We start from the raw sequence: 14,469 nt of genomic DNA on the forward strand, positions 1-14,469 counted from the left end.
GTCTCTAAGTGTACCCCAGGACTGGTTAGTGGGACAGGTGCCCTTTGCCAGCCCCCTGCATCCACAACTCTAGGAGCGACGGAGCTGTGCTGTCCGACTGAACTGGATGCAGACCCGATTGGGGTCTGGCCCCAGTTCAGTCTTCTTTTTAAAAGGGGAGATATGTGACAGAATGAGCTGTCATACAAGGCCCCAAGGTAGTCAGAGATGGCTCCAGCCTGGCTGCCAAACAGGCAGGAACTCCATTGTTTAATTAATCCCATCAATAGGATTGCTGATCGGGGATTAAAGGTTGGGTTGAATACATGATTCTGTTAATTTATGTTAATGAAGTTCTGTGGCTATATGAGTCTATGTTTTACTACAATAAACTGTTCATTCCTGCTGTACTCAGTTCAAGGTAGTTGTGTCTACTTATTGGGTACACATAGCAGGGTTCCAAGGTACGCATGCTGACTGGTGCTGGAAGTGATTCTGGGGACAACAGGAGGATACATGTGGGTGATCTCTGGGAGTTACTACAGCTCTCTTGGTGAACCCGTTACAATATCCCTGTATGTCATGCCTTTCTAAGAAAATATTGAGGCCCCTTTTGAAGGTATCTAATGTATTGGATAACACTACCTCCCTTGGAAGTGAATTCCATACCTTTATTGTCCTCACTGTAAAGAATCCCTTCCTTTGTCGTCTATGAAATCTGCGCTCTTCCAGTCTCAGAACCTCTTGTTCTTTGTGTATTTCTGTTAATGAACAGGTCACTGAAGAGCTCTTTATATTGGCCCTGCATATATTTATATGATGTTATCATATTCCCTCTAAGACGCGTTTTTTCCAGTGTATATAATTTTAACTGTTTTATTCTCTCTTCATAACTAGTATCTCCCAATCCCCTTATTAATTTCGTAGCCCTCCTTTGCACTTTTTCCATAATGTCCTTTTTAAGGACCGGTGCCCAGAATTGTACTGCATATTCAAGGTGAGGTCTTACCAATGACCTGTAAAGAGGCAAGATAATATCCTCCTCCCTTGAATCATATATATGTACAAGTTGTTCTATACAATGTATAGTAGTTGATGTAAAAAAAAAGAAACCCCAGTGAATTTCTCTAAACTCTCTTTAGTGAATCAACCCCTTTATGTTATGTACTGTATATCAGTTTGGTAACACAAGCAAAGAAGGAGTACATCTGCTTTCATGACATATGTAAAGACATCTTGTCTGGTGCATAGTCTTCTAACGTTCTCCTGGAGGTTCCCTCCTTAGTGAATAGATCCGAAAGCTATAGTGACTATATCTGCATAAACACAAAAGGGCCAAGCAGCATGTGTGATCTCTTGCTAGCAGGGCACCTGTGGCAAATGGCCCCTTTGGCATATTGTTAATCCAGATCTGTTGTGATACATACCAGACACTAACAAGCAGCTGAGCAAAATGATATATTCACTAAAAACGTACAAGATCTGTATTCCAACTATCATGCTTGATAGTGGCTTAAGATCTTGTGACGGAAGTATAAAGTGCACATACACACACACACACAGACACACACTAGAATCCAGACTCTTACAATCATTCAAAATAGTGTGAATGCTGATGTGTTAGTATTTTTAAAGTTTCAAGTCAACTGAAAATATTAGCCGTAATATAGATGCTAAAATAAAACTGGGAAAAACAAATTAATAACAAACTTTTCAACATTGAGGATCTGGTTATATGAACATTTTTCCCTTGTCAGTTATATATATAAAATATGACTATGTAGAATATTATGTGCAGAATTTAATACCTTACGTGGAACAGTACGTTCTGAAAGTGTACAAGAAAAGCTGTAATGTATTCACCCTTCTACATCACAATCTGCATTTAATCCTTTCAGTGCTTTTCAGTGAAATAAATGCAATTCTACTATAACATTTTATTGAGACCACAGAAAAAACAGGGTAGTATATTTAGTACAGTTAACCATTTTCATTTCACTCAATAATAATATAATTATTGGTTAATATTGTATAGTAAATTAGACACATGGGGCTTGATTTCTAAGACCCCTCTAAATCTTTATTAACTTAATTACATCATCGCTCCACCCCCCGTTAATTAATTAACTTAATTAGTTAACTGGTGGTGAGTGCATTGTTTGTGAACCCCTTGATTAATCCTTAACTGACGGCTAAAAAGGATCAAACAAATACAATATACCTACCCCTAAGTGATTCTACAGTGTGCACAAAGTATACATTTCTAAAAGAGGTGTAGAGAGGCATAAATATAAAATACTCATGCACTTCCTAAACTTCAACATTCATAGGAAGATCAGCTCTTACACACTCTTAATGTTTAACACTTCTGCATCACTACCCTATCTATATTTTTTGGCATTTTAGAGTATGAAGTGCTAGACTGTTATAGGTTAACACTTGCATGCTTCCTTCACCTTTACAGGCTCCTTTTTGAGGGCACAATATTACAGTAACCATGCCACGGTTGGATGAAGAAATTAGTAGGTGCCATCCATTTCATGTCAGCCCCCCTTCCAATCCAATATGGGATGTGTTTCTGAGATACTCCAGTCCAAATGTTCCAGAAACAAAAGCAATCACACAGATAGCAATCAAGAGTCAGAGATATGTCTGCTTTTCCTTTGCCCAACAGAAGTGGGCTTGGGTCAAGCTGCCCACCTTCAGGAGTGATGGGTTCCCTAACATTCCATAAATGTCCACAGGGCTTTTTGCTGCCATTCCTGGATACAAATGAATCTTAATTTCAATTGTGTATTCACGTGGATTACAAGAACAGTACCCTCAAGGGAGAACGGCTATTAGGTGCATATAAGATATTGTTTGCATGCTTAGTGGCATAGGACTGAACACAATTGTATCTTTCCCTTCATATTTCAAGCAGGCAATGAGAGTAATGCCTGCTTTACCCCTTACCTACTATAGGTATATTGATGACAAGATCAATCACAAGGATACTATTTAGATCACTCTAAACCAGATTTAGTTGTCTATAAACATGGAGCCCTATAGTATTTGTCAAAACATATGCCAACTTCCATAACATTGCCAATGAACAGGTGGGGATAGAAGCCACCCATGCCCTTAAGGGTATTTTTTTTTATAACTTTTACCCTACCAGATTAGGGTGAGGGTGGGAGTAGTTGAGCCCTGTACGCCCTCAAGGCAACCTCACTATAAACAGCATGGAGGAGGAGAAGGCTTTGTATTTACTTTTTGAAATTTAATTTGTAATGATATATTGCAGGTAGTGGGATATTTATCGTATCACTCAGTTTTAGTTTAAAGATGTTTAAACTACAGTTTCTAACATGACTAGGAAGGGTGGCTGCATCTCCTGCGCCCAGTCCTCCAGGAATTCTGGTGACTGCTGTAACACTGAGTCTGAGTGGCAGAACAGCTTTTCCAAGCCATTGAACGTAGTTTAATTTGCTGGGCTTCAACTGGTACCCTGCATGTGCCTTTTGCCATCTTCTTTTGATGGCCTCCTGTGTCTTGCTTACTATAGCCACACTGTTGACAGCCTCCTCTGTTGCCATATACTGCTCTTTCAACTATCTACAATCTTGCCTTCCATAGCATTGAAAAGAAATGGATCGTGCTGTGGAATGTTGTGGACCATGTTCAATTTCTTTTGCTATGTAAAGTTTGCCCCCTCATGAGCATCATTACCAACCTCCTCTTGCCACTGTCACAGCAGAATGGCCTGACTCCTGTCCCCCCCCCTTATCAATTTAACCTAACCAGGTCCCACTAACCGTCTGCACTCTGCTTTCCTCCCTTCATTCCATCTTCCTCTCCCCTTGGCTCTCTTCCACTGCCCATACAGGGTCTATTCTCTCCACTACGTCTTATCCTGCTCTGCCCGTACATTTTATTTATAGAGTGCACACAGATTCTGTTGCTCTATTACAATAGTGGAAGAGTGAAAATTTGCGTTAATCTATAAGATTGACAATAATAATAGCACACATTAAGACTTACTGGTACAGAAGTCACAGGGGGTTTTGCTTATGCAAGTTTGCAATCAATCACTCAGGCAATCCCTCACACTTATCATACTTTTTGAATAAAATATTTGGTTTGAACGTGAGTGTAGGTGAATGCAATACAATGTGCAAATATCTGTTAATGTGTATTACAAAGCTGTCCTCCTGGACCTACTAACAATGCTGTCGTCTTTTTCTGTTGCTCTTTCCTCCTCTCCTTTAGCTATGTACTGTAGCTCTACAAATCATCTTGGCAGAAAAGGTATATGGTAGTACGGGCATTTCTATAGGTTTATTTTACATTTAGTTGCAAATTTACCTTTCCATGATTGGGTTAATGAGTTTTTGCCAAGCCACAACATGTGTTAATGTCACCTTTTCCTTTGATCTAAATGGACATGGTAGATGGAACACTACAAAAGAAGCACAATCCAAGAATATAGCGGATAATCTTCTACAAAATAAATATGTTTTCCTGTTTAGAGGCTTCTTTTATACAGAGCATCCCAGGTTACCATGGTTACATGACTTTTTTTTCCAAATTCCTGGGTGACAAATATTATGGGTTAATCTCCTGGACCACCTAGGGTTTCAGCTGTTGATACCTCCTCATAAATCCTCCATGTATTTGTAATCATGTTCCTACAGATGTACTATTTAATCCAATGAACTAATTTATTACTATGACATGAAAGCTATTATAGTGTTATTTACTCTCTCAGAGGGTAAGAGACCAATCTCATTACACAGAACTATATTAATATAATAATTACGGTCATGGCTCTCCAGGGCAGAAGTTTTGCCACCTTCTTAGCACAGTTGTTTTTCTGGGTGCCTAACCATACACGGCACATATTCTTGTGATAATATGGGGCATAAAATGTGTGGCCTGCAGTTCTTCACATGTTAGTCTGGCTTGTTATGTGACCTCCAGCATGAGTCCTTGATGCACTTTTGGTGGAATTTTGGTAGGGAAGCTGCACCTGGGAAGGTTCACCACTGTTTCAAGTTTTCTCTATTTGTAGGTAAAGGCTCTCACTATGGTTTGTGGAATCCCAGGGCCTTGGAAATGGAAGTGCGACAAATATGCAAAAATTTAAGAAATCAGGAAGCGAACAAAAACTTTTTCACTGTACTAAAGCATGGTACAATATGTTTTTTACAGACAATTACAAATTTACAAAGTGAAGAAGATGTGGTTATTAGTTTGTACTCTTGTTATTATTATTATTATTAATATTATTATTACGATTAACAGTTTATACTTATAGAGCTCCAACATAGTCCTTAAAGTGTTAAAGACTATATATTATTAACAGAAATTTAGACAAAATACATTTTAAAGTGTGAGGACAGATTAAACCATCATTAACTTTCTTCCTGCAGCAAATTAAGGACAACAATCCATGGAAGCATTTAAATTCCTTACATGTGATTGGTTTAAATGCTAATTAGATTAAGTGAATCAGAGAAAAACGATAACCTTTATTCCAAGCTGATCAGTAGCAATCTAGTGCATGACTATAATTGCAGAATACCATTTACCCCCAGCCTTCCATGTTTTGATACATTATGTCAGGTCAAAGTTGAGGACTATAGGGCACTGGCAAAAATATTTTCTTTGACATGGCTGTTGAGTTTTTCTTGGAAAAGAAAGGAAACTTAAGATGACCAACAGTTGGTAATCACTAAAGGTCAGAGGTTCTCAAGACCCCATTACTAGTGATCAACAACAGATATCTTATCCCAGAAAAGATACAAAGAGTAAGAAAAGACCTCCCAGCGTATGCTTTTGAGAAGAAATCCAGCTACTATTAAAAAGGATGCATAAACACATGCTATTTCTCACAATTCATAGACAGTGTTGATAGTTTAGGCATGTGAGCTAGCCTTTAAATCATGTGGAGAATTTTAAAAAGAACTAGATTCTTCATGATGTTTAATGCATTAGGCATTGTTTCATTTGATTGTATATTATCCTCTTGGGTGGTGCGTTTTATTCAAGGAATAATCACTAATGGTTTCAGTAAACTGGGACATAGATGGATGAGATTTTGGATGAGAGAGGTCTCAGGTCAACTGCCCATTAAAATGGTACAGTTTGGCCATCCTTTCCCATAATGCCATTGCATGTGTTAAGTAGCTCTGAAATTTGTGATCTAATTATTTTTTTTAGCTGTCAGGACATTTGGATGACAATCACAGCCCAAAAACTTCTTTTGATCTACAGAAAACTATGACTACCAAATTCTGACAAATCTGCTGGAAGAAACCACCCTGACACAAAAATGTGAAGCTCAATGTAATGCCTTAATCTAACCCAAAGTATCCCTTCAGGGATGCATATATCCTTCTATCCTTTGAGCCTTATCTAGGAACATCATCACAAATAAGAGTTTTTTAATTATTTGGTTGCCTTTCTTATTTCTTATACTTGATGTAGTAAAATTCTATAATAATAGATTTAGGCCTGGATAACCTATTGGAATTGCAAATATATATTTATGTAACATGATACTATATTTATGAAAGTGAGTAGTACCTGTAACTGGGAACTTCCCTTGGTAGGCTTTTATATGCTCTTTGCCATTCTCAAAATGCCACCCACAGGCGAAACAGGTTGAGGACGAGTGAGGACTTGCCTGGCATTTATCTGTCTGTGGGCTGACATATGCTCCTGAAGCAGTAGATACTGTAGCAGGATTACAGCACCAGATCCAGAACTTTGGAGATCTATATAACCTGCATGATTTGCACATCGTGATTGTGTGCAACATATCCTAAAAGTATTCTGGAATTATTTTGCTTCTGCTGTTGTGGGGATACTGTGCATGAGATGTGCCTGTCTGACCCAGTTCATTTGTGTGTGAATTAGATTAATATCATTCCAATATTATTTTATTGAGCATTCTACTCTATAATTGTTCTCTTTTTATGTTTGCTCTGTTGTATCATCTGCAGATATAATATTAGGCTTTGTGAGCAGTCATGTAAGGGACACTACATAAGTTGGCAGCAAGTGAAGAACTGGGCAGGGAAGTAGACCTCGCCAAACACTGCCCTCTACCCCAGAATAGGAGAGTGACCTGGAGACCTGGGGAAGCAGAGGAGAGTTCCTAGGTATGGTAATGGGGGGGGGCAGATGTACAGTAAAAAGTGAGGCAGAAGTGTAGGGTTTTGGTTGCAACTGGCAGGGATATAATGTTGGGTGGTATGAAGTTCGACCTTCAAATTTAAAACTTTCAAGTCTTTAAGTATTAAAAATCAATGTCCAATGGAGCTGGGAGCCCAATATGGGTCCTGCTGGAGAGGGGGTTAAACAATCTTAGGCGTTGTGGCGCCCTGTGCGGACTACTCCTCTGGCGCCCCCCCTCACTACCCCTTCAAACTACCCCTCCCCTCTGCCCCTTCAAACTAACCCCCCCTGCCCCTTCAAACTACCCCCCCACACACACACACTTACCTTGTTGCCGGAGTCCTACGGTGAGAGCGGGAGGCATCCGTCTTCTCGCTCTGCCGCCGTGCCGGCATTTCATGTTGCCGGCCCCACAACGGAGTCACGGAGAGTAAGGGACGCCGAGTGGTTGCTGAGAACTTCACGAGCAACCGCTCGACGCCCCTGCCCGGGACTTAGATTAAAGCATCGTTTTTTTTTTAAACTTTATTTAACATGAATGATGTTAAATAAAGTTAAAAAAAAACAAAAACAAAACGATGTTTTAAGTTATGTCCCGGGCAGGCGCCCTTGCTACCATGGCGCCCTGTGCGGTCGCACAGGTCGCACACCCCTAAGGCCGGCCCTGTAAACAATCACCTGTTTTTTGTGCAATGTACATAGATTTACCATTACATGTTTATGATAAATGTATTAAGGTGTATGGGGGCTTTTTAGAGAAGAATTTAGTTTTGCCATATACTAGGTATCTATGAATATCTTAACTTGTCATGAATAAAGAAATCTATTGGTTTCATAGGCGGTGTCATATCCTTGGCTAGGCCGACTAAGCGTGGGGTGGCAGTCCCCCTGCTACGGTCTTGCTGGGGCTGGTTACAAGGGAGATTGTTGACACTGACCAGTTTACGCTATGGGTCGGCACAGCCTCCATAGACTTCACACCTTTAAGACACAGCCTGACGGTATATGGTATCATGTGCGCATTTAACTTGTCAACTAATATAGTATTATCATTAAATCTAATTTAAAGTTAATTAAAATTTGTGTGGTCTTACAAGATGAAAAATGTGCCCTCATTTCCAGCACGGTCAAACACTGGGTCAAAGGGAACGCAACCTGCATTACTAAAGCAGATTATATTATTTTAGTTTATCGTGGCCTGCATCAGCTGGGAAATACATTGATACAGTTATCAAAGTTTTTAGTGACATATTTGTCAAATAGCGCAAAAATCATTGATTGTATATCTCTACGGGAGCAAGACTAATAATTAAGTATATAAAATGTCTTTAGAAACATCATTAAAATATACGTAGTTTAGGAACTGGATCAGAGGTCTGATTTGACCCCAAAAGCATCAGGATTCAGAGAGCTAGAAAGTCTGCAAAACAGTTTATAGAAGTGCTTTTTAACTCATGTTAAAAAAAAGAGAGCAACATGGAAAATTCTGTCACAGAAGATGCCTGTGCTACTTTATTTACTTCACTTGTTAATCTGAGCAGTGATTCCACTTCCCAAAAAACATGTGAAATGAGGGTGAAAAACACAGCTCCATCCACAGGGATGTATGTTCAGCATCCAAGTCAGGTGGTTGTTTGGACGCAAGCACTACACAAATGCGGTGTGCTGGGCTGCAAATATCTGTTTGCTTAGGCTTTCCGAGTTCAATGAGGTCATTTTCGCATCTCTCCTTGTGTTTTTCTGTATATTCCACAAATCTGTCAGCCTTAAACAACGGGCTCTTTCTTCCCATTAGAAATGGAAACACGTCCTCTGCAGGAATGTTCCATTTAATAGCTGCTGCTTACCCAGCGGGTGCCTCCGAGCAGTACTACTGCAATGCTGTATTTCTTTCCACTGTCGTTTGACATAGAGAAGCCAGCACAAGGATGCGTATTGAGTCACCTTCTTTCCCTTTCGGCTCTAAATAGTGGGAGACAACCTCTCGTGGGGCTCCGAAGTGAAAATTTCAGGGGGCCCAGGTTTATAGTATTTGATATACACGCTTACGAATTTACACATATGTAAAAAAAAAAAAAAGCAATGTTAAAACAAATCAATGTGGGCATCCAATATAGTAATGTTATCTTCTTGTATGATATGTCGTGTCTATCCTTTGTACACAGCTGCGAAATCCGATGGCGCTATATATATAAAACAATAAATAACAATAATAATAAGCCAATTAGATTCAGCCTCTTACATTTAACCTGACTTCAACTCCTATATTGCAAAACAACCATAAGAAAACCATGCAATGTCTGAGTTTCTCTGATTAACACAAACTATGACTCTTATAAGTCAGTTCTAGAACTGGAAAGATTTCTTGGGTCAACAACCGCGACTCTCGTTGTGCTCATCCATTTCATTCCCCGTAGCAGCCAAGAGAACGATGGATCCTGTGTAGGCATTTTGGCAAAAAATGATCTGCATGACACGGTCATATATGAGAAAATAATAATGCAACGTCCATTTTCTGCATGTGGCATTTTATAAATACTATATAACATTGACAATCATCTCATAAATCAACTTACTATTTTAATATATATATATTTTTTTTTTTAAAGTGACATCTAAGTTGTACATTTTTAAATAACGTACCTTTAAAAAAGTCGGGGAATGAATATACAGAAGGAGATATACTATCGAAACATATGCTTTTCTTACAAATAATGTACAGGATACAAAGTGCCCGTATGCGGAACATTAGCAAACTGTTATAAATGATGCTCTCCCCAGCCACAGTGACTGGGGACTTTCCATTTCACACGAGAATAAAATCAGAAAGTGGACTGTTTGTAGCATGTAGCATAAAATGTCTATATTATTTATTTTAAATAATTTAATTACAAAGTTGCAACTAATGATGCGCTGTTTAAATGCCGTGATAACCGCTTTAACAAGGAGTACCGTTCTTTTTTTTTGCAATGGCGTCTTCCCCTGTCTACACTAAATGGTACGGTCTCAGACAGCTAGGTTCCAGTAGGTCAGACAGACACGTTGTATTGTGTATCAAATTGAAGTAGGAATCTAGAAAAAAAAGGGGGGAAGGAGGGAGGGAATTTAGTAGACAGAGAGTGTGGGCTTCTCTGAGAAAACAAAAAAAAAAAGGATTGATGATTTGCAGGACACCTAGGGAATTTCTTTCAGAGGCATGGCTTCTACTTATCTTGGAACAAGGGCTGGCGGAGAAAAAAATCAAGACGGACTGACAGCTTGTGCTGATCAAAGGATCAGTATTTTGAATGCCTTGCTTTGCTAGCTAGTTATTAGAATAAGAGGAGGGATCTTTTGCCTTTCTAACAGGCAAAGGAGGATTAAAGATCAGAGAAGGCAATGAAATGTCTTTGCTGCTATTGTCCAGTAAAACGCATTATTTGATTTTTTTGGGGTGGACGCAATGCGCTCGTTGTTCTTGCGTTTATTTTTTTCTTACGTCTCGATTAGTCGGGATATTTAGATGATGGACTATCGCACTTTTATATTTGACGAGTGCCCCTGTGAGAACATAGTAAACAGTCTTTTAGCCTGATTGACCTGGTAAAGTCTAAACACTCTGCTGGGATGCTGTTAGAATCCTCACTTCACATGGATAAAAAAGGGGTTGGTGTTAAATTTGCTGAGCTTAGCGTAAGTGATCTCATGTCATAAAAATGATTATCCTCAGCAGTGTTGAAAAGGATCAAGGGGTTGGATCACAGAAGAATTTCATGAGTGACTGTATTGTGTTTGTGTGTGTGTTACCACACCGAGTGAAGACTATTTGTGCTGTGTGTTAAACATCTTCTTGACAACGGACAACCAGATGCCTCTCCAGTCACCTGCCCAAGGATTTGGCCAGAGATAGAGTTTATATGTTAACCATATCATTCTGATGATACCACCCACCCCATGTTAGCCTCATCCATGTTCAATCTTTTTCTACCTTTGTGTAGGGCAAGTATTTTGCCCTCTGGTGGAAAAATCTCTTTAGACGCTCATATTATTGACTATGAAATCACATTTTGTGTGTTCCAATGGCCAATGCTTCTGTAATAGTATGTGTAGCGGGACGATCTACACCCCGACTGGGTACACCCGCCAAATTGTGCTTCCTATGATCCGAGACTCTGTGGTATACCCTTTCAGCGCTGGACAATCCCGTTATAAACACTTCCGCATTGCGGTGATGTCATCATCTCGCGATACAGTCCATCCATCTTCTCCATATTTCCTTCGTTTTAATCCTGCCTCCTAACGAGATCTATATTGCAATCGGTACTCAATGCATACAGACAGTTCACTGCGTTAACCCATGCTGTATCTAACAACTTTAAACAGTTCATGCTCCTTCATAACAAACTTCTCAAAATGGAACAGCAAACTGCATACATTTGATCAAATGGGAAATGTTCACACGCCATTCATGAAAACATAAAAAACAAAGGAAAAAACACAACATAAATGACATGTAAACCTCTCCCATATATCTGACAAAATAGCACTTAAACATTATAAAAAATTATATAACTCAAATTCACCATTTAAACAGTGGCTGTAAATCCACTCCATTTCAAGTCTCTTCAATTCTTTAACGATATCCACAGGAGGTTCAGGTTTTTTGGATCACTGACATGTTTTAAAAAATGTTTTGGTACACTATGAGTATTTCATTTATTTTAATATTATTGCAATGTTTCCGTATCCTGGTTTTGAGCTTCCTTGTGGTCCTTCCCACATACTGTAAGCCACATGTACATTCTAATAAGTATATCACAGGTGTGGTATTGCATGTTAACACATCCTTTATTTAATAATTCTTTCCAGTACTTGTAGATGTAAATGTTTCTATGTTTGTATGTCCCTTTTTTGTGTATTTACATGCCAGACAGTCATTACATTTATAAAAGCCTGTTTTTTGTATCAATAGTTCTCCTTTCTTCTTGACCTTCTTATTTTTATTACTTGTGGTTCACTGTCTTTTTAATTTTGGTGCCCCTCTAAAATAATTTTAGGTTTTACTGGAAGAAATGGTTTTAAAACCTTATCTTGTTGAAGAATATGCCAATATTTATTTATTATCTTCTTTAACACTTTGTTTGTTATAATCTTATACTATTGGAAGAAAATACTCATTATTCATGTTCATGTTCATTTCTTTATATTTTAATAGTGATTCCCTATCTGCTTGTTTACTGCTTCTATGGCTTCTACAATTTCTTGTTCTGAATATTTTTTCACATAACCTTTTTCACATAACACTTCTTTTAATATTTGGAGTTGTTCATCGAGGACCTTTTCGTCAGAGCAATTTCTCACAATCCTCACAAGCCTGACTTTTTGGAACTTCATCTAATCAAGGTAACTGTGGCCACTATCTTTACTTTTACTATAATCATCTAGCCTTTTTTTTAAATACAATGTAAATCTTGGGAGGAGACGGGACTAAAACGAATGGAGAAGATAGGTGGACTGTAATGCCAGATGATGACATCACTGCAATGCAGAAGTGGTTAAAATGGAATTATGGACCTGACTAAGGGTCTCAAGGGTCCACACAAAGTACATGAGCAGTAGACTGCTTAACAAATAATGAGTTGTCATTTCCCACATTTAATTGAAATAATTTTTATGTTGACTATATTACACTATATTTTGGTTTTTATTTTTGTCTTTTATATATACATATGAAGTTTTACATTTGGAGTTTGTAAGTTGCCATTTTTTCATTTTTAACACTTGGGTGTATGAAGTGCAGTATCCTAAATTGATGCAATATATTTTTTTATTTTGTAGATATTTGAGACAGGTTGGATATAAATGCATTGGGGATCCCATCCAGCATGTGGCTGCCAGCTGGCTAGCAATGTTATATGTGAAACCTTGGAATATTTAGTACTCATTTTACATTTTTCTTAAACTATGATCTCTTTCAATGGTTGAAAAGGTATATTCGTAGCTAATGTTTCTATCATCAAAACCGACAAAGCTCACCATGCATTGTTTTTAATGGGTTTAAAGACAACCCATTGTCTTTAAGGGGTTAAGAAAATCATGCATAATGAAGATTTATGTGTAAAAAACAAGTGCAGTAATTGAAATCCCTGATTCCCAGGGAGCAGAATATGTCTGTACCATTGTCTGTCACTAGTATTCCCAAGGAGAATAAAACAAATTTGTAAGCACAAAGCAAAAGGGAATTCTAGATTTAATAGAAACTTAACACAGCAAACTATGTCTGCTTAAATCAGTAAAGCGTTGATTCAGTTGATCTCCAAACCCCTTTCATGTTATTAACATGTTTTTTATTAGTAGATTAATGAAGCCTTGATTCTAGCCTTGCCCCCATCATTTGAAGATGACTTCATTGTTCACACAAACCAAGCATGTAATGCAAGTTATTTTTCTGTTTACTATTACTATTCCGTCACTGAGTTCATGGCAAATGTTCATGTATGTAAAGACACATGGCCAGACCAGAAGTAAAAGAATGTTCCAGGCATTTACAGAAAACTGGTGCACAGACCAGGTAATGTGTGATGGGTTCAACTGCAGAAGCATGAAGGTGTGACTTCCTACCTGTTTTTTGGAAGGCACATTTTTGCACCCTTGTCTAACCAAAACAATGGTCACTGCCTTTTTGCAGCCTCTAGTGCCAATATTCAGGGTGATTATGATTTTATTCTACAATCTAACAGGTGATAGCTCTTAATAGACCTCAGTGTCTTCCCTTACCTAATTCATAGCAGACAAAACTAAATCTGGAGAATAAGACACACATGTAAGCATGCATCAGATACTGGAAATTAGGGGATGTAACCCCATACAATGGGGCCCATTCAAATCAATTTAAGATGCAGAACAGCTTTCTAGCACTTGTGGTCGCTTGTGAAGTGGAGTATATAAACACTCTTCCATGCGACCAGCAGCCATTTTTCAATCCAGTGCCCTCACAATGATTGATTATTTCTGGCAGGGATGGAGGAATAGGATAACATTATGGAGGTGGGCTGTAAAATGCATGTTTTAGGAAGTCTTATGTATTTTCATAGCAACTCTTCACTGGTGTCCCTGACAGGTCTGATTGAGTATGACAAACCTTTGAGGCTCCCAAGTAACTCCCAGGGGGTCCGGTCTCTGCGGTTTATCTAAATAACATAGGTCTGGTCTTTGTTTCGAACCAACTAGTCTGAGGAAAGCTCAGGTAGAATATGCTACAGAAGAGTTAATTATACAGTCACTTAACTTTAAAACTGTAATTCTGTTTTGTTTGGGGGCAACATTTAAGATATAAAGTCTTGGTGG

This window comes from Spea bombifrons, chromosome 3 (genome assembly GCF_027358695.1).
Source record: "Spea bombifrons isolate aSpeBom1 chromosome 3, aSpeBom1.2.pri, whole genome shotgun sequence".
Taxonomy (NCBI): Eukaryota; Metazoa; Chordata; class Amphibia; order Anura; family Pelobatidae; genus Spea; species Spea bombifrons.